The sequence below is a fragment of the Ambystoma mexicanum genome, chromosome 5p, assembly GCF_040938575.1.
Source record: "Ambystoma mexicanum isolate Mex_15411 chromosome 5p, UKY_AmexF1_1, whole genome shotgun sequence".
Classification (NCBI taxonomy): domain Eukaryota; kingdom Metazoa; phylum Chordata; class Amphibia; order Caudata; family Ambystomatidae; genus Ambystoma; species Ambystoma mexicanum.
Genome location: NC_090930.1, coordinates 1,158,320,176 through 1,158,347,714, shown reverse-complemented (window position 1 = coordinate 1,158,347,714; position 27,539 = coordinate 1,158,320,176). Strand labels below are relative to the sequence as shown.

Sequence of the window (27,539 nt, the reverse complement as noted above, 5' to 3'; positions counted from 1 at the left end):
TAGATCTTCCACGGATTGAATTACATTCTTGGGACTTAAACTGGTGAGAAAATTGAAGAGAAACATAAGCAGAGACCTTGATGATGTAGCTGCAGTAAGTAAAATTGAAAAGGTTGAACCTCAGTTTGTGATGGGAAAAAGAATGCAGTTCAAATGTGTCTACTCTGTAGTAGTGTGTTGTACATTCTACAAAACATTATGGCCCTAATAACAGATAAATACATACAAAATAATGGTCAGGGTGATAGATGGCTTTCTGAGAGGCGGAGGGAGACAAGTGAACAAATATTCCAAAAAGAAAGCTGATGAGAGATGATAAAAAGGAGGAGAGGAGCATAACCTGCATTGCATGTGACAATCACAAGTGTGGAACAAACAGCATCAATGTGTTTCATGTTTTGCAAGAAGTAGTCAAAACTGATGTTGTGGAAAGCCAAGAGACTTTATAAGTTGTTTGAAGTAAACTGTGCCACAGAAGTACTTGTAGTAGTGTTAGTAGTTTAATTAGTCCTGGCAGGCGAGTATACCAGGGCAAGGGACTTTGTAGTTGTAGACCTGGCAGGTGAGTGGACCAAAAGTATTAAAGTATTGTGGTGTGGTTGAAAACGTTGAAGACGACGAGGTGGCAAGGTCACTAAAATACATTGTGATTTTTTTGTGGAATCATCTTGACAAATCAACATTGCTGATGCAAGCATTTTGTGAACTGTTGCAGAATCATCCTAAAAGAAGCATTTTTGTTGATACTGATGAACTGTGGAAGTATACTTATTTTCTGAGAAGCAGTTATATGGAACTCTGCCAGCAGTGGAGAGATAAGGGACTTGTTGAATATGTTGAACTGTTGGTCAAGTCCAAGTGGGAGATTTATTGAAGCAAGAAGAACTTTATTAGGATGTTGTTATAAGACAGAACTTCCTTATTTTGATTTTGAACTGTTGATTGAAAATGCTGCTTGAATCGGGGCAAGGGGAAATCACCCAGGTTACAAGGAGAAACCGTGATCAGGTTTTGAACGTAACTATTATTTCTGTTATATCTGATTTGCCATTGCCATATATTACCTTGGTAAGTGTGTTGTATGTACAAATGTGAGGTACAGATTCCTTGTGTTAGAGTGTTTATTTTAGTTACTTTGATAGGCAGGAAAATCCTCATTAGGGTAGGGATAGTGAGGTGTTTATCAAACCCTTTTGGGTTAATAAAATGCCATCTTATGAAAAACCTTCAAAAAGTTGTTGGCCTCTCATTTTTGACCCCTCACAGTGGGGAGACACACTAGGTGGGAGAGACAGAATTTGAGCGACAGCATAGGTTAGCAAAAGCTGGGGCAGAAAGCAGAGGAAAACAAAGACTAGGTGGGGGATACAGACTAGAAGGGAGATATACAAGGAGCTAGAGACAAAATACAAAGGGCAGCCTATGACAGAAGAAGCTGCAATCACAAAACAGGAAGAGAGACAGAATAGGACAGAATAAGAGGGAGACAGGGACCGGGAAGGAGAGACAGAGTAAGGGAGAAATGGAGGGAGAGACAGAATAGGAAGTAGAGACAGAATAAGAGAGACAAAATGGGTGGGAGATACAGAATCAAGGACAAAATTGATGTTGTCTAGTTGGGAAGTGTGCGATCACTTTGCACATTTCTGAATGTAAGGCTGTTGCAGTAGGCTTCTGTTATAACCCTCCTGCCACAAAAGCAAACATCTCAGCTCGCCCTGCTTTTGTTAGTATTATTCTTATTAGAATGATTGTACTTACAAAAGAAATGCCCAATACTGAATTCATGGAGCCATCCTCATTTCACTGTCCTTGGAGACTCAAGATGATGAGGTATACGAGTGTGTTGGCACTGGGTCACATGGCACCCAACCTGCTCACAACTACCTCCCTTTAACCACAGGTCGAGCTTGTCTCCTGAAAACTGTGACCGTATCTTAACAAGCAACCTCGCTGATCAGGGGGGCCAGACTTCCCCAAAATATTTTCAAGGGCGCTTGGTATATAAAAAAAAAGTGTGATGACCATTGCTTAAGACAATGGTTAGATTTGTTACTTTCTATTTGTAATAACACAAAATCCATTTGAACTCAAACAATCATCTTCCTCCCTGAAAAACAGTAATAAAAGTCAGAAGCCATCAGAGTTGTTGCTGACTTTCTGTTCAACTCGCAGAGTAATGGAGATGGATCAAAATAGACAAGTTGGATTGCAGATCTCTACAAATTCCATCCAACCATGTTTGCTCTGGTCGCCTTACAAAAGGGTGCAGTTTTCATTAGTCAAGCACGTTCCAATTTAGCTGCATTCAATTCCATAACGGATAGGTGGTCATATGGCACTAACAGGCAACGTTTATTTCCTGCTCACTGCCCCCATTATTACTGTTCTGTCACTATCACATTTTATCATACTTTGTCCCAAATATTGAATTTTAGGAAAAGAGTATTAAAACCAATTTTAAGAGAGTCACGTATTTGTCAATGCAAACCTTCTTCAATTATTTTACTATCAGTTTGCACCAGCAGTCTCTCTTAGGCATTAATGCAATGTTTACAATGAGTACAGACAGGGAAAGCTGGTTAAATGCCTTTGTTTTAAGAAGGACATGAACTTTGCCCTGTTCAGTTCATTAATTATCAGAAATGTTTACCATGTTTCTAGATGAAGTTTTATTTTTGTAACTGTATTTATTAATGACTTATACTTGGTTCAATTTTATAGTATTTATGTATGCCAATGTGCGCTTTTATGGGGGACATGCTCGATGCTCGTGGAACAAAGGAATACGATTATGATGTTGACACGTAACCCAGGGGAAGGTAGAGCAGAACAAATTACTCTGTAATGTTCTTTCAAATGGATGTTGCTCCCAGGGATTCCTCATCTATGATATCCCTATCTCAGCGCAGCTGTTCTCAGGAAACATTTCCATGGCCAGGGAGTGAAGTGCTGCTCCGCCCAACGCCTCGACGCACCCCATGCCGGACATGATGTCGGGGTCAGTATATGTAGGGTCACTGTGCAGGGACGTCATTTCACTAAAATGCCAGGGGTAGCGGAAGTGACAATACACTGCCCCTGACCTCTGATGACATCACACTATGTGATGTCATTTGACCCCAACCCGGAAGTGGCATCACAGGAAGCGATGGCACACAACCTTTCACCCCTTGGCAAAACAGAAAGGAGCATCACATAGCATTGTACCTAAGTACACTACGAAAAATATGGTTACGATATCACTGTAATGTTATATACATTTCATACAAGAAGGGATCACCATATGTATCGTTAATATCAGTGTGTATAGGCAGATATTAACAAACTACTGTGAATGCAAGCAGACGTCCAAGGCCAAATGATAATGATGTGTTATTATGTAGCACTTATGCTTAAGCACTTTAAATAGAACAAATATACATACAATATCACCCAACTTTTGTTTGTACTTATTGATCAACCTCGGAAGGATTAAAGGTTGAGTTGACCTTGCCAGGCTGCAAACCTGCAACCTGCAGATCTAACACACACATCGCAGTAGCAAGCCCTCAACCCACTGAGCTCTCGTGCAATTACATGTCTGAATGTTCTCAAAATCAGAAAGCAAATTACACTCTGAAGTAGATGCCATTAAACTGGAAACTGAGATTTAACAGCAGGCCACTCCATCTGCAGGTCAGGTGCAAAGTTGGCCACATGTCAAGCTCTACTTTTCAGGCTTCAGAGGATGGTTAAATACATACCATTGGGCAGTGGTCGAAGTGGGCCAGAGCGGTTGATATGCGGTGCTCCACTGCTTTTTTAAAATGTTTTAAAATCTCTCCGTAACCAAGCATGAATGTACAGTCTGCTGAACTTCGGTTGAAGTACCCGCTCCTTCGATTGGGAGAGCAAGTCGACTCTCCTCAGAAGGAGCCCGGGAGGGCAGATGCACATGTCCAGACACTCCAGATACCATATTGTTCGGGTCCAGTCCAGCACCATCAGGATCCTTGTGGTCCCGAACAGGTGCAGCCTCCTGAGAACGAGCGGAATGACTGGGACTGGCTGGAACACATGAAGGAGGTCGAAAGCCCACTCGACCCAGAGCTCCCCGTCAAGGAAATTCCTTGGAGTTGAACAACCTGCACTTCATATTGACACTGGAAGCAAAGAGATCCACTTGAAAAGTCCCCCAAAAGGAGAACATCTCCTCTAGAACATCCTGGCCGAGCTCCCACTCATTGGAGGCCAAAGTCTGTCTGCTCAAGACATCCGCTGTGACACTCTCTCGTCCCGCCATATGAGCCGTCGCCAGTGAGACACCTTTCTCCAAAACCTAGAATCACAGTCGCATTGCAACTCTGGAAAGAGGAAAGGATCCCCCACACCACCTCTTTTATTGGGGTAGTGAATGGCCACTGTGTTGTCTTTAAGGATCAGCATAGTCTTGCGTTTCACAGAGGGGAGGAAAGCAACCAGGGCCAGCATGACCACCCTCAAATCCAGCAAGTTGATTTGTTACAGAGACTCTGCGGGAGACCACAGCTAGGTCTGACTGGTCAGAGATGTTTTATTTATTTTTATTTATTTTATTGGGCATTTGTAAGGTGCTTATACATCAAGGAATTGTGTTTCAAAGCGCCCGCAGGGCAAAGGGAAAGGAACAAGGGAACAGCAGGCAATGGAATATGAGGACTTGTAACGCTCACCTGATTCCCACGGAGGCGCAGGTCTGGCTTCGGGACTCTGAAGATGGACAGGAAGGGCCCTCTACTCTGGCTTCTCCGGCTCGCAGGAATATTCCCCTGTGCGTGAAAAGGGAGTATTACCTACTGACTGAGTTATGCTCAAGCCTCCCACTCTCTTCCAACCCTCCACGATACCCTTCCACGATTCCCCGTGAAGTCTCACCTTAGGGTCTGAAAGGACGAGCTCTCCATCCTGCTTCTGACGCAGGGGCACGTTGAACCCAGTTACTTCACTGGATTGAGGTTGGATGGGAGTTCAGGTAAGCTTGATTATACTAGTAAGGCGCTGTAAAAGTTCTGTTGCAAGTTCAAAAGTTCAAGCTTTAAATAATAACGTTCATTGTCTTTTTTCAGGTGATGAATGAAGATTCCTTTGGAAACTCCTTGCAATAAAGCGCTGATGTTGATGTCTTTTCCCCATAGGGGCCGGGGTTCGGAATGCCGGAGATATGGCGCCGACCCGAAGTGAAACGTGCAGTTCCAGTAAAGATCTGGTAAGTCCTAGATGAGCGCTCAGGTAATGTTTTTGCATTCGCTCATCTAATGTCTTTGTCTTTTTTCCCCATAGGGGCCGGGGTCCTGCTTGGAAGCAGCAATACCCGAAATGAAATGGGAATGACCCAACAGGTAAGTCTTAGAATGAAACTGAGCTTTTCCTATTCCCTTCCTTCTCTCACCTCTTATTCTTGTCTTTTTCTCTAGGCTCTGGGAAGTGGCTGTGTATCCGGATGATCGCTGCTGAAGATGGAGGAACCCAGGAAAGGTGAGTGAAATGCAGCGCTGCAGCGATAGTAACGAAATGCTTTTAAAAATGATGTCTTCCCTTTCAGGATCGTCGGTGATGTGTCCGTGGTGCAGATTAGCTGGTAGGTCTCTTGTCTCCCTTTGCAGGTGACCCAGGATGCTGACAGGCGTGGCTGAAGTCCAGATGCAGGAGCTGACACAGTGAGCGTCCAGCTGCGAGGAACAGAACGCCGCGAAGCGTGAGATGCTGATCGGGTGTGGTTTAAATAGCTTTTGAAGAAGTTCCAAGTGTGTATCCTTCCTCCGATCAGGTATGTATCCTTCCCCGACCACACCCGGGTGGAAAGTAGTCCCACAGGTAAAGTAGTTCCTATTCAGGCCTCAAGAGGGCCTGGATGTGGCAGCATGGTCTGCATCAGGTAAGTGCACATTAAAACACTTGAACACATGTCTAGCTTTATGAGCCTGGCGCCTAAGGCGCCAGGACAGAGGTCCAACATGAGCCTGGCGCCTAGGGCGCCAGGACTGCGTCCAAAGGGCCCCAGCTTGGGCCCGCTGGCACTCCCCTGGGGGAAATGATGCCTGCCTCTGGGGTTGCTGGGTCGGACCTGGCTCCTTGGAGGTAGGCATCATGACAGGACTGTGATGAGTAAAATACAAAAGCGGTCATACTAGGCCTAGTGAACATTCATAGCGTGCAAGATGAGTCTGCGACCACCGTCACCTGGGGCCAAGGTTGCTGAAACAAAGCACCTTTCAGCAGATTGTCTCATAAGGCCAACTGTGTGAGGTACTGAGTCACCTGGTTCCAGAGTTGTAGAAGGTCCAACATGTGGCCCTGAAACTGCGACCATTTGCAATAGAAAAAAACACTGAAGCAATCTCATTAGAAGCCTTGCCTCCAGCACCGCAATGATGCAGACAGTCATGAGATCCAGAAGGCGCAGGAAGGACAATGCCGGGACTGGTTCCTGGGATTGTAGGATATTGACCATCCAAAAGATGTTTGCCACTCGATCCTCAGGTGGGAATGCCCTGCCCAGTTGAGTGTCCAAGACTACCCTGATGAATCGGAGATACTGCAACAGCGTAACCTGAAACTTTTTAAAGTTCAGGGAAAAGCCTAAGCTGTGCAAAAGAGTACATATAGAGAGTAAGTGTTGCGACACCAGATCCGGGGAGCGAGCTCGGATGAGCCAGTCTTCCAGGGAAAACCATGAATTCCCTCCCTCCTTAGGCAAGAAGCTACCACTGCCAGAAGCTTGGTGATAAACGTGGGAGCCGAAGAAAGACCAAGCGGCAAGACCTTGAACTGGTAATGGTGTTGGGCCACCACGAACCTTAGGTACTTCCTGTGCTTACGATGAATCGGCACATAGAAGTAGGCATCATGAAGGTCCAGGGAAACCAGTCAGTCCTGCACACAGAGAGCTTGCAGAATGTGGGCTACAGTAACCACCTTGAACTTGTCCATGAGTAGGAACAAGTTCAGCAGCTGTAGGTCCCAAATGTGGTGCAAGCCTCCATCCTTCTTTGGCACCAGAAGATAGGTGGAGTATGACCCCTTCCTTGTTCCGAGTAGGGATTCAGCTTGATCGCACTGTTCGACAGAAGCTGACAGACCTCCTCCTGGAGGATGGAGTCCAGAGACAAGGGGATGGCCAGAGGGCCGTGGTGAGCTGAAGGAATGGGAGGCAATATCCCTGTTCAACCATTCTGGGCTGAACAAGGAAACCGCACCCAACAGTGACAAGTGGCAAAGGCCATCACTGAGGTTTGACATCCTGGGTTGCGGTGGGGACAGTGGCCGCTGGAATGCCTCCCCTCTTGGTACCCCTTCCTCTACCTCTCGGGAAGCGCCTGTCCTGCGCTCTTCCTAGGGCAGACTGGCCACAGCCCCTCGGGGCAAAGGCAGGAAAGGGATGAAATCCCTGCTCCGAAACCGCAGCTGCGTGGAGGGCTGTTGCACTGCTAGTCCCAAGGACATAGCAGTTGCCTTAGCCGACTGGACCTTCTGTAGGGCGTTGTAAGCCTTAACTCCAAAAATGCTTTAGCCAACAGTCTGCTCTGGACATCGGCCGCAAAAACCAGACCTCCTCAGCCACGAGAGGCGCCCGACCACTGTGCTAGTGGCCATGGACCTGCCCACAAAGTCCACCATGTCCACTCCTGACTTCAGTATTTGGCGTGCCATCTCCTTGCCATCAGAGACCAAAGACAGGAAACCGTCCATCATCTCTCTATCTAGGACATACTCACTCACATTGGCCACTGCCGTCCAAAGGCAAACATTTCCATGGGGCAAGAGGAATACATAACCCGCAGTGCAAGACTGTCCGCTGCAAACACCTTATTACGCCATGCGTGAAACCTCTTACTCTCTCTGTCTGGTGGAAGGGACGGAAAGGTAGAAGTCTTCAGGCTAGCCATTGAGGCCTGAACCACTAAACTTCCAGGCGAAGCATGGGAGGAAAGATTGGGTTCGACTGAGCAGGTAGTATTTCCTCACCCGTTCCCTGTCCACTTCCAGAAAAGAGGCACGTTTCTCCCACACCTCCAATACGGGAGCCTCCATTGCTACATTTAAGAGAAGCAGCGTCTCTTTCTTTGGGCCATTGTCCAAAATATCACAAAGTTTGGATTAAACCTTAGATCTGGATAGACCAGATAGCCCCAGAGTACTGGCAACCTTAACCATGAAGCACTGGAGGGTGGCTTGAGTCTTTCTTGGCGTGGGAGCTGGCAAAATGCTCATCTCTGGGGAGCTGTAGAAGCCACTGGCCACTTTCAGGCCCTCAGCCAGGCCTAGCACATCCTCAGATTCCCTGTAGAATTCTTCCTAGGGAGCAGGATGTATTCCTGTGGAGCTGCAATGCCGTTTGGTGCCGACTTCAAAGACGACGCCGCAGCGCCTGTAGATGGGGCCTGTTGGCGCAGAGACCTTGATCTCTATTAGGTGCAGGCCCGAGCCCTTAGGCATGCAGGGATAGTACCGAGAGGGTACCTTGCCAGGCACGATGGGTCCATACGGTGCCGTAGTCGAAGCTGGCGGCACCGCTGCCTGCACCATAGGTGCCGAGGCAAGATCCACTGGCATCTTGATGAAGATGCCCAAGATCTTCAGACAGAGGTTTTCCCATTTATCTTGCGTGGCAAATTGGGTCAAAAAAGAACCTGCACTGGCCACTAAGTGGAATCCTGCAGTGAGGGCTTTTCTTCTTCGAAGAGAAAGGTGAATGTCGATGTGATGACTCACTTGGGGAATGGGACTTCTCCCGATGTTTCTTCTTCATCTTCTCCTTGCGCAGAACCGCCTGTTCTTCAGAGCATCGTTCCATGCAGTGCAACCGACTACAGAGCCTCCGCCTTTGCCTTGTGGACAAAAGTGAAGATCATTGCCGCCCTTTCACAGAGGGCCTTCGAGTACATGTACAGCACAACCCGCTGTGGCCCTCGTCCAAGCAGTAAAGGCAAATCCAATGCAGATCTGAGACCAACATCCGCCGAGCGCAATCTGCACACATCTTGAAGCCTGAGGCCTTCGACGAAGTAGGAATAGAGTCATGAGAAAAATAGAAAGCTCAAAAAGCGTGTTTGCAAGTAGTGAACAGAGCATGTGGAAAAGAGTAACCAGGCCGCTATATAAACTGACCCCAATGTCATGTCCTGCGCAGGGTAGAGGTATCGAGCAGAAAGCAGAGGTGGTGCTGCGCCCCCTTGCGGCAGAAAGGTTTCTGGAGAACAGTGGCTCTGTGATAGAGATATCATTAATGAGGAATCTGTGAGAGGGAAGAATCCATTATAAGAGGAAAGGTTAACTGAGAGGTTAATTCAGCCTCTGTATCATCTCAAGATGAAGTCCATTCAATCTAATATCCCCTACCACCTTTGCACAACCATCCCACAGCTGCTTCCTTCACACCCTACTTTTACTTTTTCTGCCTTTCACCCGATGATTCCAGCAGAGGTCATTAAACCATAAAGAAGATGAGGTCCCCTAGCAAGGAGAATAGAAAATTGTTGGAACTCACCCTGACAATGCTAGTTAACAGTTCCAACATCTAACAGTGCAGGCCACCATCTGCAGCCCATAAAGAAAACTCATACCAACCACATTCTGAAGAAGCCACCTGGTGAACAAACCCTTCTGGCCATTGATCACACGATAGCCAAGATTCATTCCTGGGCACAATGCTGGAGAAAACTAACAATGAACAGCTAATGTGCTGCACAGATGCAGATACACTCCTGCACAACCATCAACATTCTGTCCTATCAGATGGACAGAATCAGCATTAGTATACATGAGGGACAAACTGCAGCTTTCACTGGACAGCAGCACTTCAGCAAGAATCCTCCTTGCCTGTAAAACGGCATTACTTTACTCAATCACCACAATGCGGGCATTAAAGAACTGGCTCTTGAGTGGTATGCTTCTTTCACCTGTTGCCAGGAGCTGAAGATGGCATCACCCCTATTACTTTCCCACCCCATCATCACTGAACTGGGGTGTACCCCAAAGATCTGTCCTATTGCCTTGGATTTTAATGTTTACATCAAAGCTTGGTTTGCCCTTGTAGGTCTGCATGCTTTCAGACCTATGCTGATGCCATCCAGATTCCACTCATGCTGGGAAATCCTCCTCTTTTTTTATTCTTTATTTTCATTTTATAAATATTAGTCAATTACAATCATTAAATAAAAAGCTACTTTAAATTCCAACCAATCTATAGTTACTAATGATACACAGATGACCAAAGGTTGACAACTTTCAACTATATACATAAATCACAAATATATACAAAGATATACAACCCCCCTCTCAACCCTCCCTATACAACCATAACAAGTACAGAGACTAATATAAATCCATGAATTTTCCGCACAACTTTTCAAAAAGAGAATGTTTTCTTAGTCTGCCATAGATCGTCCACTCCATTTCAGCTAATTTATGCATTTCATCAACCCACTCCTCGATGTTCGGGGACACCCTTGATTTCCACCTCTCAAGATAATTTTCTTTCCTACTGTAGCACCTCTAAATAGCCATTTCTTTTGACAGCTGGTCAATTCATCCAATAACTCATCTCCTCCAAGATCAGTGCTTTATAATCATAATAAATCTTCTCCCCCAGGATCTCATCAAATATTTCACCAATACTCAGCCAGAATTCATGCATTCTCCCACAATTCCACAGAATATGTTCCAAAGTGCCAGTTTGATGTACACATCCCTAACATGCATTTGTATCTGAAAGACCTCTTTTATGTAAAGGCTCCGGGGTCCAGTAAACTCTATTCAAAATTTTTAATTCGTCAGGATCTTTCACACAAACGATTTGAACATAGATTGACATTCCGACACATGGTCATCCAGTGTACCGAAGAAATTTCACTATCAAGTCTCTTACTCCAATCCTCACACAGCTGATCATTTGCCTTATATCTTGAGACAATGAGTTTATATATTCTACTGGCCAAACCTCCTCCACCCACTTGTATGTAGCCTATTTCCAGAATCCACCTTTCCAATAGCCTTTTTTAGTCTCTGATAATCCTTGTTAGAAAAGTTATTTATATTCTATTTATTCTTAACTTCTTTTGCCGTGAGCCATTTCCCCTCTTTCAGCAGGTCCCCAATCCATCTAACCTACCCAAAAACCATTCTGGCCATTCTGCTCTTCACGATGCAGCATCTAGATCTGAAAGCTTCTCCAGAAGTTATGATTGGATCATTGATAAGTGTCTGTGTCTTAACAAATCCAAAACAGAGATCTACCTTGGTGATCCCTTACCCTCAGATCTGCCTTTTACTTGGCCAACCAACATAGGGTACCCCTTGTTTAATACTTTGCACATCTTCGCTCTTAGTATTCTTGTACTTATCACTTACTGAAGATTCAAAGGATTTTTGATGGCTTGATCCCCAGCTTTCATACCCTACTAAGCCCTGCCTTCCAGTTGGGGCACTTCAAATCAACCACATCCCATCAAGGCAAGTCCAGCTATGTCCAAGTTTGCAGCACTGAGCACCACAGTGGAGTGGGGGAGACAGACTTTGGCAGCCCCTTACGCTGTCAGGGCGTTCCTCATTCTGTTTGCCCGCAGAGCTGCTCACTCACCTGCTGCCTCCTTTTTGACTCTCCCATTTGATACATAGACATGGAGATGAAATGGAAGACCTGACCTGGGTTCCCAATATGGAACAAAAAAAAAACAGGCTGATTATCAACAGAAGAGGCTAATGTTCTGTTACATGACATCAAGGTTTTGCAGAGTGATCTCAGACCCTGTAAAACAGACCTCAATGCAGGTCAAAATGTAACAAGTGTTGAAATCCACCCAGGGACTTCACTAACCTAAAACTGCAAATTCATTCCAAAATCAGCCCACAAGCATTTGAATAAGCCGGCCAGTGAGCCTTGACAAATTCACTAGCAACTGTTGATGTAGAAAATATAGCTGAATACAAAGGACGCATAAGGCTGTAGCTTTGCTTTACCTCTTTGTTCATGCTCCTGCAGATATCCAAACAGACATATATTTAAGCCCAATAAGTTCAAAGCATGTAGAGGAAAAAATGATATATGACATTTCAAACTCAAATCAATTTGTAGCCTTAGACAGTTACACAGATCCACAGCCAACAACAGAGCAACCTTTAGACCCCGCCCCTCAAGCAGATCTCCTTTCCTCAACCCCAACCACACAAAACAATAGCACAGAGGTTTTTCTTGTTTCACTCTGACACCCACAGTTTTCTGTTATTGCCAATATTCAGCAACTAAACATGCAGTGTTCGCTACATTCACCCACTAATGATATAGATATGGCCTGTGTCTGTCATCGGATGAAAGACAAACTACTTCTGAAATTAAATTCTGATATATTAGATTTACGCAACAAACAAGTTTAAGATCGGTAGTTGATGATATTGCAAACTAAGTTTCTAAATTACACAACAACGCAGTCTACCCCTTCTTAGGGAATCCCACCAGAGTGCTCCAACTCCAAGGAACACCTAATGAGATGCATCTAGCAAGACGTGGTCTTTCGAATTACCGCAGGCCAAGAGCGAAGAAGGAGAAATGACTTACCGTAATGTTCTTTCTATGGCTTCTTCTCCCGCAGATTCCTCATCAGCTAGATATGCATTCCAGCATCAGCTGCTTGAAAAACTCTTCGACAGGGGGGCGTAGTGCACGTCGACTAAGCCGTCAATCCGTCTTGCCTCCATTCTTCGGTCGTCGGCTGCGTACGTGACATTGTTTGTCATACATATTTCTTGCTTCACTAAGGCCCTTTACCTCAGTTCCCACCTTTTTTTCCCCCAAGCTTAGCCACTGCAGAAGAAAACGAACGATACGGCCAAACAGCCGAATGTGAATAGAAAATTAAAACCCAAAATACGTTTTTTATTTTTTAATTGTTGGACAACAGAAGGAATGCGGCATAGAACCAAAAAAGGCCAATAACCCCTGAAACCCTAGCTCACCTCTTTCCACCCAAGAGAAAGACAGCCACTGACAGCAGATACTTTCATGGCAGGGATGGATGGAAGGTGTGATGAGGAACCTGCGTGAGAAAAATCCATTAAAAAAACGGTGTCCAGTCATTTGGTCGAATTAAAACTGGTCGAATGACATTTGGTCGACGCAATTTGGTCGAAAACCAAATGGTCGAATTTTTTTTTAATTATATATTTATTTTTCGGGTTTTCGTTTTTTTAAAAAAAGTTTTTTTTAGAAAAAAAGGGGGTTGGGGGGGACCCCCCCAAAACAAAAAAACAAAGGAGTGAAAATAAAAAATAAAAAAATTCGACCATTTGGTTTTCGACCAAATTGGTTCGACCATTTGTCTGGTCGACCAATTTTTTTTGACCAAATGTCTGGTAACCGAAAAAACATTACAGTAAGGAATTTCTTCTTCAATGGATTGCCTTTCTCCCGCAGATTCCTCATCAGATAAGAACCGAAGCAGTATTCGTGTTGGAGGCTGGATAAAAGTACTTACAACAGAAGATTCTGCAAAACCACCCTTCCAAATCAAGCGTTGGCCCCACAGGTGACGTCTGGCTGTAGTTCTTAGCAAAGTATGTAGGGAGGACCAGGTTGCGGCCCGGGAAATGTCCTTCACTGGTACTCCTATTTACAAAGTCATCGAGGTAGATACCCCTCTGGTTGTTGCTGCTGACCACCGACCTGGACATCCTTAGAACGTCCTTCAAAGTACCGAAGTACTGGGACCATTGAGCCTGCAGGAGCCACTACAAAGATAGCAATCGCAGTCTGGCCTCTGGCACAAGAAAAATGCCGGAGGAGACCTTAGAGGCAGAGGAAGGAAGCTGCTGGTATGGTGGTGTAGTTCTGGAAGAGCTGGACCATCTGTCCGAAGCTGGCAACTATCTCCTCAGGAGGAATCGCCTTCCCCACCCAAGTGTCTAGGACTCCTCTGATAAACTGGAACCTCTGTGCTGGCGCTTTGTGGGAGGTCTGCTAGTTCAGGGAGAAGCCCAGCCTGTGGAGTAGCGATCAGGTGCCCTCGAGATGGGACAAAACCTGCTCCGTCGTCGTTCCCTGGATCAGCCAGTCATCTAGGTATGGAAACACATGAACACCAGATCTCTTGAGGTGGGCTGTGGCTACCGCCATGAGCTTGGCGAAGACCCTTGGAGCGGAGGTCATCCCAAAGACGAGCACCTTGAAATTGTAGTGCATGTCCCCTATGACGAATCTCAGGAACTTCCTTTGCTTCTGATGGATCGGCACATGAAAGTATGTGTCCTGAAGATCTATGGACACCAACCAGTCTTGAAACTCAAGAGCAAAGGGAATGTCTCTCAATGTCACCATCTTGAACTTGTCTTTCCTCAGGAACTTGTTCAAGGCCCTGAGGTCCAAGAAGGTCCTTTCTTGGATACCAGGAAATACTCCGAATACCAACCCGATTCTCTCTGCTTGAGAGTTACCTCTTCCACAGCACCCTTCAAAAGCAGGTCTCGCAGTTCTTCCTGGAGCTACTGTTCCAGTTGTTGAGGAGGTGGTAGTAATCTGACAGAAACCCCACTGCATGAGCTGAAGAGCCCAGGCATCAGAGATGATCTTCCACCATTGGGCCCAGTGCTCAGTTATCCTCCCTCCAACCAGGGGATCATGGGGGGAGAAATCAAAGCGGCTTTGAGGGCGGAGCTACCCCTGCCACTGTCTGCTGGTCTTTAGAGGCCCTCCTACCCCTTCTGGAGTACGAGAAATGACTCTGCCCCTGCCTGGCTTGTGGGAGCTGAGCCTACCTGCTATAGGGGACAAAGCGCTGGTAGCCTGTACCCCTTGACGCAAAACTAAAGGCAGGTTTAACCGGCTGTTGCACAGCTAGGCCCAGTGACTTTGCGGCTAGCTTGCACTCTTTGAATTTCTCCAGAGAGTCGTCGGCTTTGGGACTGAAAAGATTCTTGCAATCAGAAGCAATGTGAAGGTGTTTATTTTGAACATTCAGTGAGAATCCTGAAGTATGCATGTAAGCCTGCCTCCTGAGCACCGTGGCCGACCCCATAGATCTGCTGACATAGTCTGCAACCTCCAGGCCCGTCTGCAAAGACTACCGGCCACCTCCTTGCTGGCGTCTACCAACCCCTGGAAGCCCTCCCGCATACTGCGTAGCCTCCCCAATGGCGGTCTACAAACCATTGACTGCCTTCAGGGTCATGCTGCCAGACAAGAATATTTTCTTTGTCAAAGCATCAGCCTTTTCCCCCTCCCTATCAGTTGAGAGAATTGACGTCCATGTGGCTGGCCTGGTAGACACTGTGGCCGCCTGCACCACTAACCCATCCGGTGCCAGGTGGGTGGAGAAATACGATGGGTCTCCCTTTGCTAGCCTGTACTTTTTGGAGAAGTCAGAGTTGACTCAGGGTGTGGTAAAAGTGGCAATAGGGTTGGCGATAGCTGCATTGAAAAGCATGGCTCTCTCAGTAGCAGGACCCCCATCAAGAATATCAGTTAAGTCAAAGGTTGATAACGACCTGACTGGAGCACTCCACCCCAGGATATCCACCAAAGCCCTATACTTGGAATTAGTGTGGCTCTAGGGGTGGGCTTGCTGAGTTTACATGTACGGGAACATGTGGAACCCACTGGTGTCATGGAGACCTGTGTGTTGTCATCGGCGGCGTGGAAAATATCAGCTATGGAGCCGAAAAACACGGTCCTGGACTTAGGTATGAAAGAACGCTCGATGGTGGCTCATGAAGTCGATGGCTTTGCAATCGGCACTGACAGGATTTTCGGCACTCAGGGCGCTTCGGAAGGATCCGGGATCCGAGGTGCACTGGCAAGTTCTAGCGCTGAAGAAGGCCAGACCTTACTCAGTGCTGAGCCAGACATCTCTGCGGATGCTGTTGTGATGGTGTTTGCTCTGGTGCCTGTGTCACTGAGCGCCGCTGCAGCCACCAGTGCCTGCTGCATTGAGGGCTCGCCTGTACCCGCAGCTGGTTTGCGAAACATACCCAACATCTGAGTTTTAAATTCCTCCCACTTGGCTCTGGATGTCAGCCCCCCCACCCCACCCACGCAAGGACGTACCGCAGTCACTTCAATAATCTGACTTGTGCTGGTTGTCGGCAGTATCGTTTCTTCTTGTGAGAGGAGGAAGAGGATGAATGGCTATGGAAAAGGAATCCCTTCCTTTCCTGGAGTCAGCCACTCTGTTTCGGCTTCCAATGACTGAATGGTCGACCGCGCTGGGGATTTAGAGGGAGGTTGGCCTACCATGAGCTTCGCTGCCCGTTCTCTGAGGGAATTCGGATTCATCTTGCCACACAAACTACAGCCACCGGTGTTGTGATCGACACCGAGGCACCAGACGCAGGTGTTGTGTGGGCCTGTAATTGATATTTTGGAGCTCCAGTCCCTGCAGTATTTGAATCCGGGCAATGTGCGCAGACATGGTTTGACTCATGTCGAACAAGAACGACAAAAACGTTGAGTGAAAATCAAAGCATAGCAGTGTCCCTTAAGCAGTGTGCTAAGCACGCGTAAAAAAGAAGGAACTAAGAGGGGCGTAGTGATGCAGTATATGTATGACAAACAACGTCACATCCGTAACCGACAACCGAGGCATTGAGGCAAGACAGATCGACGGCCGAGTCGAGTTGCACTATGCCTCCTGTCGAAGATTTTCCAATCAGCTGACACTGCAATGGATATCTATCTGATGAGGAATCTGTGGGAGAAAGGCAATCCATTGAATGGATCCAATCGTGCTGTGAAAACACCAAGCCATTGTGGGAGCTCAAACTATCCCTCATAGTTAAGGTAATCAACAGGTATGATATTACCAACAATACATCTTGCACAGGTAATGGTGTGCAGGTGGGAAGTGACAGGCACATAAGAGCAGGACTGAGAGGAAACTCTAAACCCGTGCCTTTTAGATGCCCCCTGATTCGGCCACAGCTGCATAGAAGTCGTAATAGAAGTACCAATTGAAACCCAGAACACAGTGAAACCTTAAATATTCTACTTACATCTTTATGATGATGAATGTATGTAGCTTGGGAAGGGGGGCATTCGAAAGCAGAGAAGCTTTAACAAAGTTATCCACTGGTTACATCACAAGAGGGGTTGCTTGTCAAAAATCAGAATTTATGTTGTGGATATGCATAGAGTCCATGACTCCGAACTCCTAAACTGATACTATTCCAGTGAAATAAAAAAGTAAAGAATTATTCGATGGCTTACTGGCAATCGATTTAAGGTTTTTCACGTACCCACCGAAAGACTTTCAGATCGTCCTCAGATTATGTACCTTTACCAACACAAAATCCACACAAGTAGTCAATCTTCAAGTATACAAAAGAATTATATGCCCCAAAAAGCAGGGTACACCCAAACGATGCAGCAAGCAGACTTGCAGGGGTTACATGTGATTTTAACGACTCGCATAACAAATCATTTTTTAACGAAGCAAAAATGTCTAAAAAAAAAGAATAATACAATTTACCTTGTTGTTTTGGGGGGGGGTTCCCCCCCTTTTTTAATTCATACTTTCCCCGACCCCAAAACTACTTTTCCCATTCGCAACCACATATATATAGTTTTTGAAAATGAGTCTTTTTTTTTTTTTTAGATGTTTTGGGTTTGTTAAAAAAAATCCATTCGTTGTTTTCAATTTGACAAAATCACTGCATAGCCCTTGCAAGTCACGCCTGACATTCTCTTCTCCATGCTGACCCCTCATTGTTTCTGATACAGCCTTAGTGAAACACAGCAAACAATCCTGAAATTTCTTTGCTATCATGGAACCTAGCAGGGCAATCAAATATGATGGCAAATCCAGAATGGCACTTTTTATGGAACAACATCATATCATTTATTTGCAGGAAACGTGATCAACCGATAACACTAAAAGCGGCTTACAGCAGATTTTCGATCCCTGCTATAAATGGGCCTAAAGGTTGCCCAAGCAGAGTTGTTTGTATGGATTGACAAAGTTTAACATAAGCACACAGATGATTGAGACAAAATTATCATATGCGCCTTATGTAGAGACCCAACTAGAAAGGAATGCTACTATTTAACATCTATATGTACAAATCTGAATTTAGACATTGTGATTGCCACTGCTTTCAATCCTGCTGCAAGCTAAACTCAGAAATTGCGTGTAACACAGATGCCCATAGAAGTTTGATATCTGTTCTAAATGTTTCTGTGCTCTGAAATTAGACATTGTGATTGACACTGCTTTAAATCTTGCTGTAATAAGAAGTTAGAAATTATGTTGAACCTAGGTGCCCACTGAAGATTGACATCTGTTTTAAATCTTGCTGAAAGCTGAACTCCGACATTGAGTGGAACCCTGATGCCCACTGTGAGGGGTTAGAAATGAGATGCGAACACAAAATGGTAATACTCTCAACATTAGCCATTTTATTACCAAAAAAGGGGGTTAAATAAAGGCCTAACTTTCCCTATCCTAAAGCAGATGTTTCTTCACATTAAACTAAAACAGGCTGACCTTGTGTCTAAACTAAATCTAACCTCCACACTAACATACACAATTAAAAGGTGTAAGGTAAATGTTCAAATTTCAATTCACCAAAAAACTTTAACCAAAACGATCCTTGTATCCAGGGGTTGGTTCCCTTCCCCTGGATTATTTCAGGAAAATTGTTCAAAATGTTCTGTTTCAAGACCAGTCTCTTAAAGGCAATACAAATGTCTCTTTTACCTAATACTTTCCTCAGGCTAGCAAAACAAATGTCTCTTCCACAACACTGGTTGGAATATAACAAAGAGGAAGTCTCTCCTAGTCTTTCAGGATGGCAAAACAGAATGGGCCTCATAATAAGTTTGCCAGTCCGGAAACAACGGGACCAGTGAGCTTGCTGGTACTGTTGTTTCCGGACCGGCAAACTACGAGTTCTGCGAGCGGGTGCCTTTCAGTCCCCCAGGTCTGACCTAGCGGGCGGAACGGTACCCGCACGCAGACCTCGATGGATGCACCGGCACCATTCATGAATGGTGCCGGTGCATCCGGCCTCCCCATTCCCATTGAGTACAATGGGAATGGGGACTAATATTTTCCGGCACCCAGGAATGGGCAATTGCCGAGTCCGCCGGGGCTGTAATGCCCCGGTAATTGCCCATTCCCAGGCACTGGAAAATTCATGACTCGGCCGGCATTATTACTCTTATATTTACCAGCACGGCTACTGCCAGAGACATAATGAGGCCCCATGTCTTTTCCACAATACCGGTTGGAATATGGCAACGTCTTTCGTACTTTTCAGGATGGTTGAACAAATGTCTTATCTCCAGTAGTGATTAAAGTATGGCAAAAGGCAAGTCTTTTCAAATTCTCTGGTTGACAAAATGTTCAATTGAGAAAACAACTTAATATGACACAGTTTCTCTGCAACACAACAGTTCAATGTGTGTTTCCTAGTACACTCTCCTGCCAGAAAACTTCTCAAGTGAAAACACTTGATATCCTGGTTTACTTTCCTACCAGGAAACCCCCTTTTGGCTCACACCGATCATCTGGTGTACTCTACAGCCAGGTATCTCTTTCCAAAAGGTTCACTACCTGATGCTCTCATCAGGTCTGTCTGCAACATTCACATTACTCTTAAGTATCACACAATTGTACTTCTTCAATGGCACAACTGTGCTGACTTCAGTTATTACTTGTACCAATTTCCCCACATATTGACATCTCAAATATGAGAGTTTGTTCAAGCTCTGCCAGTCAACCTTTCTTTCAATGTCTCTTGTCTCTTGGCAATGCTTGTTCCAGGTTTCTCCCAACTGACATTTCATACCAGAATAATTGTACAACTTTAGCTACTTTGCCTTGTTTACAAATTGTTTTGGTTTATGGCAATGCCTGTTCCAGGTTCCCCCCAACTGACGTCTCATATCAGGAGAATTGAACTATATTTGCCTTCTCTTTTCAGTTCTACTTGGTCGGTATTCAAAATGTTTGCCAAATACTCTTTAACGTGCTTGCACATCCCGCCCCTACTAGTCTAGTTTGACTCACCGGTTCAATGTGCAGCTGCTGTGAGGAGTTTTCACTTGGCAAGCTTTCCCTTCTTGGCAGAGTCTCATATGGTTCCCACGTCGGCTCCTGAGTCCTTCGTGGACAGAACCAGTGCAGCTATGCAGGACCACATCTCCCCTGGCCCCGCTGTGCACCGTTCACCTTAACTTCACTGGAGTTCCTTTTCTCCGGTCCCGAACACTGCCGGCCTGCTACAGACTGGCGTTCCCTGCTCTCCCCACAGCTCTTCTCTGTGAGTTTGCCTCTGCCTCTGGACTCGCTGCCCGTTCTGTGCACTCTGCCGCCTTTCTCCTCCCTTATTCTCCATTCTGACAGCTGCAGGTGATTTTCAGGTTTAAATAAATGTCCTGTGTAGCTGACTAGGATCTGGACAACTAGACTGCACATTACACTTGATGTCATATTTCCTCCACGTGGACTCCTTGCTCCTTCGTCTCAGTACCTGAGGCTTTCTGGGACTTGGAGTCCAAAGACGTTTCTACTGATTCTAAGTTACACTGTTGAACCGTTGCATTCAAAGTGCAATCACCATAAACATCAGATGTTACATAAGAATATGCCATCAAAGACTCTGAAATTAGGGTTTTCTCCTCACAGAAAGGGGATGAATACAGGGTCAGGATCAGGTAGCAGCTGCCTTTCCCTGGCCAATGCGGGAGGAGACCTCCACCAGGGAATCAGTGATGACTGCAGGATTCATCACACTACTGAAGTTTGATATATGTTCTAAATCGTGCAGCGCTCTGAAATTAGACATTGCGATAGCCACTGCTTCAAATCTTCTCTGCCCACTCTTCAGGATGTCCAAGAGAAGGTGCTAGATATACCCTTGGACGGCAGAAATCTGTTTGGAAAGGCGGTCGACAAGTCCCTCCATGCCATTAAAACAGATACAGCGATGGTGTGCATCTTGGGCACTCTTCAGCAGCATTGCTCGTCTTTTCGCTCCTCCAGGGGAAAATCGAGCAGATCATCAAAGGAATTCTCCACGTTTTACAGGCAACCTCCCCATCCTCAATGCAGGAAGCCTACAGGGGCCGTTCCCAGGCATACGGTAGCGGAGGTCAGCGTCGCCGTCGCACACAGGGCAGGGCGCTGGCACCCAAGCAAGCCTGAAGCGGCCAAGACGTATGTTGGGCACCCACTTGTGCACCCCAGTGGGAGGCCGGCTGGTGAGGTTTGTCAGTGAGTGGAAGATCACCGACAGATGGGTGCTGGACGCTCTCACCCAGTGCACACCTTGGAGTTCCAACGCAGGTGCACACGTATTCAAATCTCTCAGCTCCTGGAATCGCCCGACTTGAATATTTCTAAAGGGACTTTTCGTTTTGGTACATCAGGCCGTCTGAATCAAGAGACCTTAAGAGACTTGGGCACAGAAGGCCCTGATGTTGGTATTGAAACTGTGTCCTCATGCCGAAGAAGCCCAAGAGTGTGCTATCCTCGAGTGAACCGTCTTGTCCTGTGCTGAAAACGTCAGAAGGGAGGCCAACGGCCTGAACATCCTGACTTATCTCCACACTATTTATAAATTAGCGGTAATGATTGGCAATAGGCTTTTTAGTATATGCCCTTTTAGTTTGACGAGACTCCACTAGGACTACATTATTATTATTTGATGGTCATAGCTTGCCCTTGATAAAGTTGAATAAACACCCTTGAACTGTGGTCACTTGCGTCTGTCTTACTTTGATAACATGCCTTCCTTACAACACTCAGTGTTGATGCTAGATTATACTCATCGCCTCGGCGTGGCTGTGGCAGTTTTGGCATACAGACCTACTCAGCCTGTCAGCGTCGCCTCCAGTCAAATTGCTGGTACTTGTGGAACTGCTCACCAGATAGGGAGTTGCAATCCTTCATCACGTCCCAGGATCGCTGAACCTGAAGGCATGGCTCCTGCAGCCTTAGAGTTTGGAGGTTATGAGTTGCCAGCAGACTGCAGGGAAGTCCTTGCCAAAGCCAGGGTGTCGTCGACTCTAAAGTGCTACACCCATAAGTGGAAGCGTTTTGCTACGTTGTGCCTTTCATAGACAATTACCCTCTGAGGGCCAAGGCTCCACAGATCCTTCCATACTTGCGGTCCTTGGCAAAAGCTGGACTGGCTCACGCATCTGTCAAGGTACACCTGGCGGCCATCTGACGCTACACCATATCCCCGGGAAGATCCTCGCTGTGGTCCCACAGACTAGTCAAGGAGTTCCTCAAGAGGCTGTTCCGATCTTTCCCGCCGGTGAAGGCTCCTGCCCCGGCATGGGAACTCGACGTCTCTTTCAAACCTATGCATCAAGCCACACTCAAGTTTCTATCATGGAAAACGGCTTTCCTTGTGACCATCGCCTCTGCCAGACGTATGGGTGAGATCCAGGCCCTATCCTGCAAACAACTGTATCTGACTTTCCACAAATCGAAGGTGGTACTGCATACACACCCCTCTTTCATGCCAAAGGTTCCATCGGAATTCCACCTCAACGAGCCTTTAGTGTTGCCTGTTTTCTTCCCGAAACCTTTGTTGCCGGCTGCGATGGTCTTGAACTCGCTGAACGTTGCTTGTTCCTTGAAGTACTACGTGACATGCACAAAGAGTTTTCAGAAGACTTCCCAATTGTTTGGGAACTTTGGTCCTGTGAACCATGGCAAGGCCTTGTCCAAGGCTTCCATTTCAAGATGGCTCTCCAGCTACATCGTGCACTGCCATGGGCTGGCGAACCGGAAACTGCCCGGCCGTCCGAGACTCCATTTCACCATAGCGATCGATCCGACGACGGCGCTCCGTTGTGGTGTCCCCCTGCTCGACATCTGCAGGGCTGCCACGTGGAAGTCCACGCACATCTTCACAAGGTTCTACTGCATAGAAGAGGAATTCCAGGGAGGAGTCCAGAATCGGTCAGGCAATGCTGCATAACTTGTTTGCTTGAGGTGAGTCTGTACCAGGGGTACGTTTAATTTCTTCTGTTGAGTCTTGACACCTCCTGTGTTTGTGTAATGTTGTACTGCTGTGTATTCGTTATTCATGAACATGTGAATCCATGGCAGATCCTATGCTGGAGAAGGTTTAAGTTACTCACCTGCAACTATTGTTCTCCAGCATGGGTCTGGAATGGATGCACATGTGAACCCTCCATCCGGCCCCTCTGCGGCTCTTCTTGGTCATACTGCTACTTTACGTGCTTACCAAATCTGAAGATAGCTGCCAGAGGCGGGGCTTAGTGAGAGGACTGTTGTTGGATGGGGGCAGTATCACCCAGAGGACAGTGATTGGTTTAGAGGAGAAACATCGTTTTTAAGTGAAAGTGAAACTGTTTTTTTCTTTTACTGAGAATTTCATGCCTGACGACGGGGAATATTCATGAGCATGTGAATCCATACCAGACTTGTGCTGGTGAGCAATAGTTACAGGTAAGTAACTTAAACCTTACAATAAACTAGTCGCTAGATATGCACATCTTGCACTTATCTGAGCATAGACTGTACCTACATTTTGCCAAGTACGTGTGGAGAAGTGTGCCATGTGTCTTTTGGTTTATGATGTTTGTAGTTCAGGGTAATCTTTATGAACCAAATAATTTTACTGGAAGGTGTTCTTCTTTTCAAGAAACAGTGCTATAATAACAATAATAACAGTAATAAATAATAATAATACATAATTTAGCATTTATGTAGCGCTACGAACCCTCAGGCATCTGAGCGGTGCTTATTATTACCCACGGTGAGTGGTACTCACTTATCGACCTCGAAAGGATGAAAGGCTGAGTTTGGCCCTGCCGGTATTCGTACCTGCATCAGCAGGCTCTGCTCGGATGTCAAAGCGAACCCTCAACTCGCTGTGCTATCCTTATTAATGAGCATAATTTATACCATGCTCTGGTATTTGAAAAAGTGTGGACTCCTAGGTGACAGCAGTAGGAAGGGGAGATAATTTGAGAGGTTTACCAGGAACTTTTTTCGCCACTTTACTAAATCAGAGAGATGCAATTGCACCCGCGGGAACTGGGTGGGCTGGCAAGTGAATGTATGTGTCTCTGTAGTGTGCTCTATTCCTCCTGTTTGTCCATCTAGCACCATCTCACACGCCGCTGGTGCGCGTGAGTTTACAGAATCAAGCAGCAGAAAGACATCAATGATCAGCGTCAGCAGTGGTCACAGTGTGGGGTAGCACACATCATCTCCCTTTGTGGGAAGGTGTTCAGTACACTTAAGTCTAGATAGCAAACTTGTTCTTTCCTGTGTCGTCATTTTGAAGCTGGCTCTTTTTTTAACTGAATGTTGCTGTTCAGATGTGTGCGGATGCGTGTGGGGGTGCTTTTGGCTCCAGCCAATTTTCTCACCGGCTTTGCTAGCCTTGTACAAAGCAATTCCGGATATATTCCACATGTTTCCCCCTCCAATCATGGCAGCATTGCCCATGATTTTGACATTGTGTAATGGGCTGATACATTTTGAAATGTAGTCTTTGAATTTTCATTGGTTTCAACTTCACCCAAGAGGAAAGAATGTGGATAATTGGAGAGATGAGCATACCAGAGTGTCTGTTATTCGTCCACCTTAGATTTGATAGCATCTGGATAGGCATGCTATTATCTCTTAATCTTTTGAGTCCTCTGAGGTGGTGAAACCCCAAGATTTCGTTTTTAGCAGGTGAGATTGCATTGTATGGATGAGTAGGCAACCTGGTGTGTGAATGATTGAATTTTCATGGCAGGTGGCTCCCACCAAAAGCACTCTAGTTGAGAGGTATGCATGTTGAATGGGCCCATGCTGGAATGAACCTGGTAGTTTGCTGAGCTGCCTCACATCATTGCAAATATTGACACTCCTGAAGTTGAATGAGAAGTTACTCCAAGCGCAGGGATGACACAGTATATCTCGATATGTCCATAAGTTCCTAATTGTTTGACGCACTGGAGGTTTCCATTAAGAATGTGTTCACATTCTCAACATGGTCATTAACCTTGAATGATACAGAGGTGAATGCTGAAAGATCTCATCTTCCTGGGTGTGTATTGGACTCTATTTTTACATGGAAAACATGTGAGGCAGCCTACTTTGCTTACAATTTCATGCAGAAAGTTAATGGTGGCAGAGATGGTGGTTTCAGGAAGGAATTTGATGCCAGTCTATTAGCCAGTAGTCAGTCAAAACTAGAGGATACGTTTGGGTCTGCGGGCTGTTGAACCCCGATGAAGTCTGTCTAGTTTTCACAGACCACTCATGTCCATTACACATACCTCATGGGTGGGGTGCGTGTAATTAACCCATACAATGCAGGTGATAAAGTTGTGAATGCACGCCTCAATGACTATTTCTTTTATGGGTCACCAGTATTTATCCAGGAACCTGCGATTAAATTGACATGCAGATGTACATCATGGGCTAAGGACATCAGGGTATTTCTGACAGACAGGAAGGACCAATTCGTCGACTCTCACCACTAAGCATGAATCATTTGGAAAAGTCATCCTTCATTGTCCAGTAAGAATGAATACCATCTTTGTATGGTGTATTTCTTGGTGGTGTTCTGTATGCCAACCATTGCAGTCTGATCACTCCCAAAGGCGTCACTAATTGCACAGTTCGAGTCAAGAAAGGTACACCTTGGACCAAAGCTACCACACATTCAGGCATATGTTCACATGCAGCTCCAGTATCTCAAATAGATCGCCTGGAGAGACAGTCGGCTCGCTGATTTCTCCTTTTTGAAGGGTACTTAATCTGGAAATTACATTCGTTTGGTTTGGCTGCCAGATGTGCCAATGTGAACAAAATATCATGTCCACTGGCACCAATATGAAAATCAGGGATTTGTGATTGATGCACAGAAGGGTCAGCCAGCCCCAAACATAATGTCACGAATCTCATGCTCGACGACAGACATGGTTTAATGACTTGTGGGATTGAAGCATGATCTCTCCAAAGTCATAAGCACTGGTATCCATGTCAGTGGTTGACATGGATTTGGGATTAAAGGTTTTAAGTCACAGAACATTTATATTTTCTGATTTGATCACATCAATTGCAGCTTGGCAGTCAGGTCCTCGGCAACAACAAAAACTCCTCCTTCAACGTTGCCCTCCTCTCTTACGTTTTGGACAAAGATTGTGAATTAACCTTGTCATAGAACTCAGTGAGGCTCATGAATGCATTAACATTTCTCTTGTAAGTGGCCAGTTGCTTTCTTCATGGCATCGGTGGGGGGACCTTGGGGAAGTATGTACGTCTGGCGAAAAGTTCACCCCAAGGTATTCGAAAGCCCCAATTCCAGTGTGGCGTTGTGTGCATCCTCCGAGTCACCATACACAAGAATGTCATCTGGAATGAGCAGTTCATTGGGGATGCCTTGGACGAGGTGAGGCGCCAGCCGTTGAAAGACTAAGGCCACAGATGAAAGGCTAAAAACAGCATCCTGGTGTATTGGAACACCATGTCGGGTGGGAAGAATAGTGGGAGTGCCTTAGATCAAGGGTGTTAACGCACTTGATGATAGATATTCCTCAGGTCTAATTTAGGAAAGAATGTTGCACTGGTTAACAAAAGCACCACTTATGTAAGGTTGGGCAAGTGAAAACTGTCAGAGATAATGTTTAACCTTCTACGGTTGACACAGGCTCGGACCCTTGCCATTGGGTTAACAGATGAACACCACTCGGATGAGACCTTTTGTGGCCTCCACTGATTCTATGTTGGGGTTGTCCAAAAGTAAATTTAGTAGCTCCAGCAGTTCTTTGCAGGCAATAACAGACACAAGATGCTAAAGATCATAAACCAAAAGACACATGGCACACTTCTCCACACGTACTTGGCAAAATGTAGGTATATTCTATGCTCAGATAAGTGCAGGATGTGCATATCTAGCGACTAGTTTATTGTAAGGTTTAACTTACTTACCTGTAACTATTGCTCACCAGCACAAGTCTGGTATGGATTCACATGCTCATGAATATTCCCCGTCGTCAGGCATGAAATTCTCAGTAAAAGAAAAAAACAGTTTCACTTTCCCTTAAAAACGATGTTTCTCCTCTAAACCAATCACTGTCCTCTGGGTGATACTGCCCCCATCCAACAACAGTCCTCTCACTAAGCCCCGCCTCTGGCAGCTATCTTCAGATTTGGTAAGCACGTAAAGTAGCAGTATGACCAAGAAGAGCCGCAGAGGGGCCGGATGGAGGGTTTGCATGTGCATCCATTCCAGACCCATGCTGGAGAACCATAGTTGCAGGTGAGTAACTTAAACCTTCTCCAGCATGGGATCTGCCATGGATTCACATGCTCATGAACAACGAATACACAGCAGTACAACATTACACAAACACAGGAGGTGTCAAGACTCAACAGAAGAAATTAAACGTACCCCTGGTACAGACTCACCAAAAGCAAACAAGTTATGCAGCATTGCCTGACCGATTCTGGACTCCTCCCTGGAATTCCACTTCTATGCAGTACAACCTCGTGAAGATGTGCGTGGACTTCCACGTGGCAGCCCTGCAGATGTCGAGCAGGGGGACA

General features: G+C 45.9%; 1 protein-coding gene across 1 annotated transcript in view; it reads right to left on the bottom strand.

Moving 5' to 3' along the window:
- CARMIL1 (capping protein regulator and myosin 1 linker 1) overlaps positions 1-27,539 on the bottom strand; it is a 1,545,633-nt gene that overhangs the window by 344,597 nt on the left and 1,173,497 nt on the right. The window lies entirely within an intron of this gene.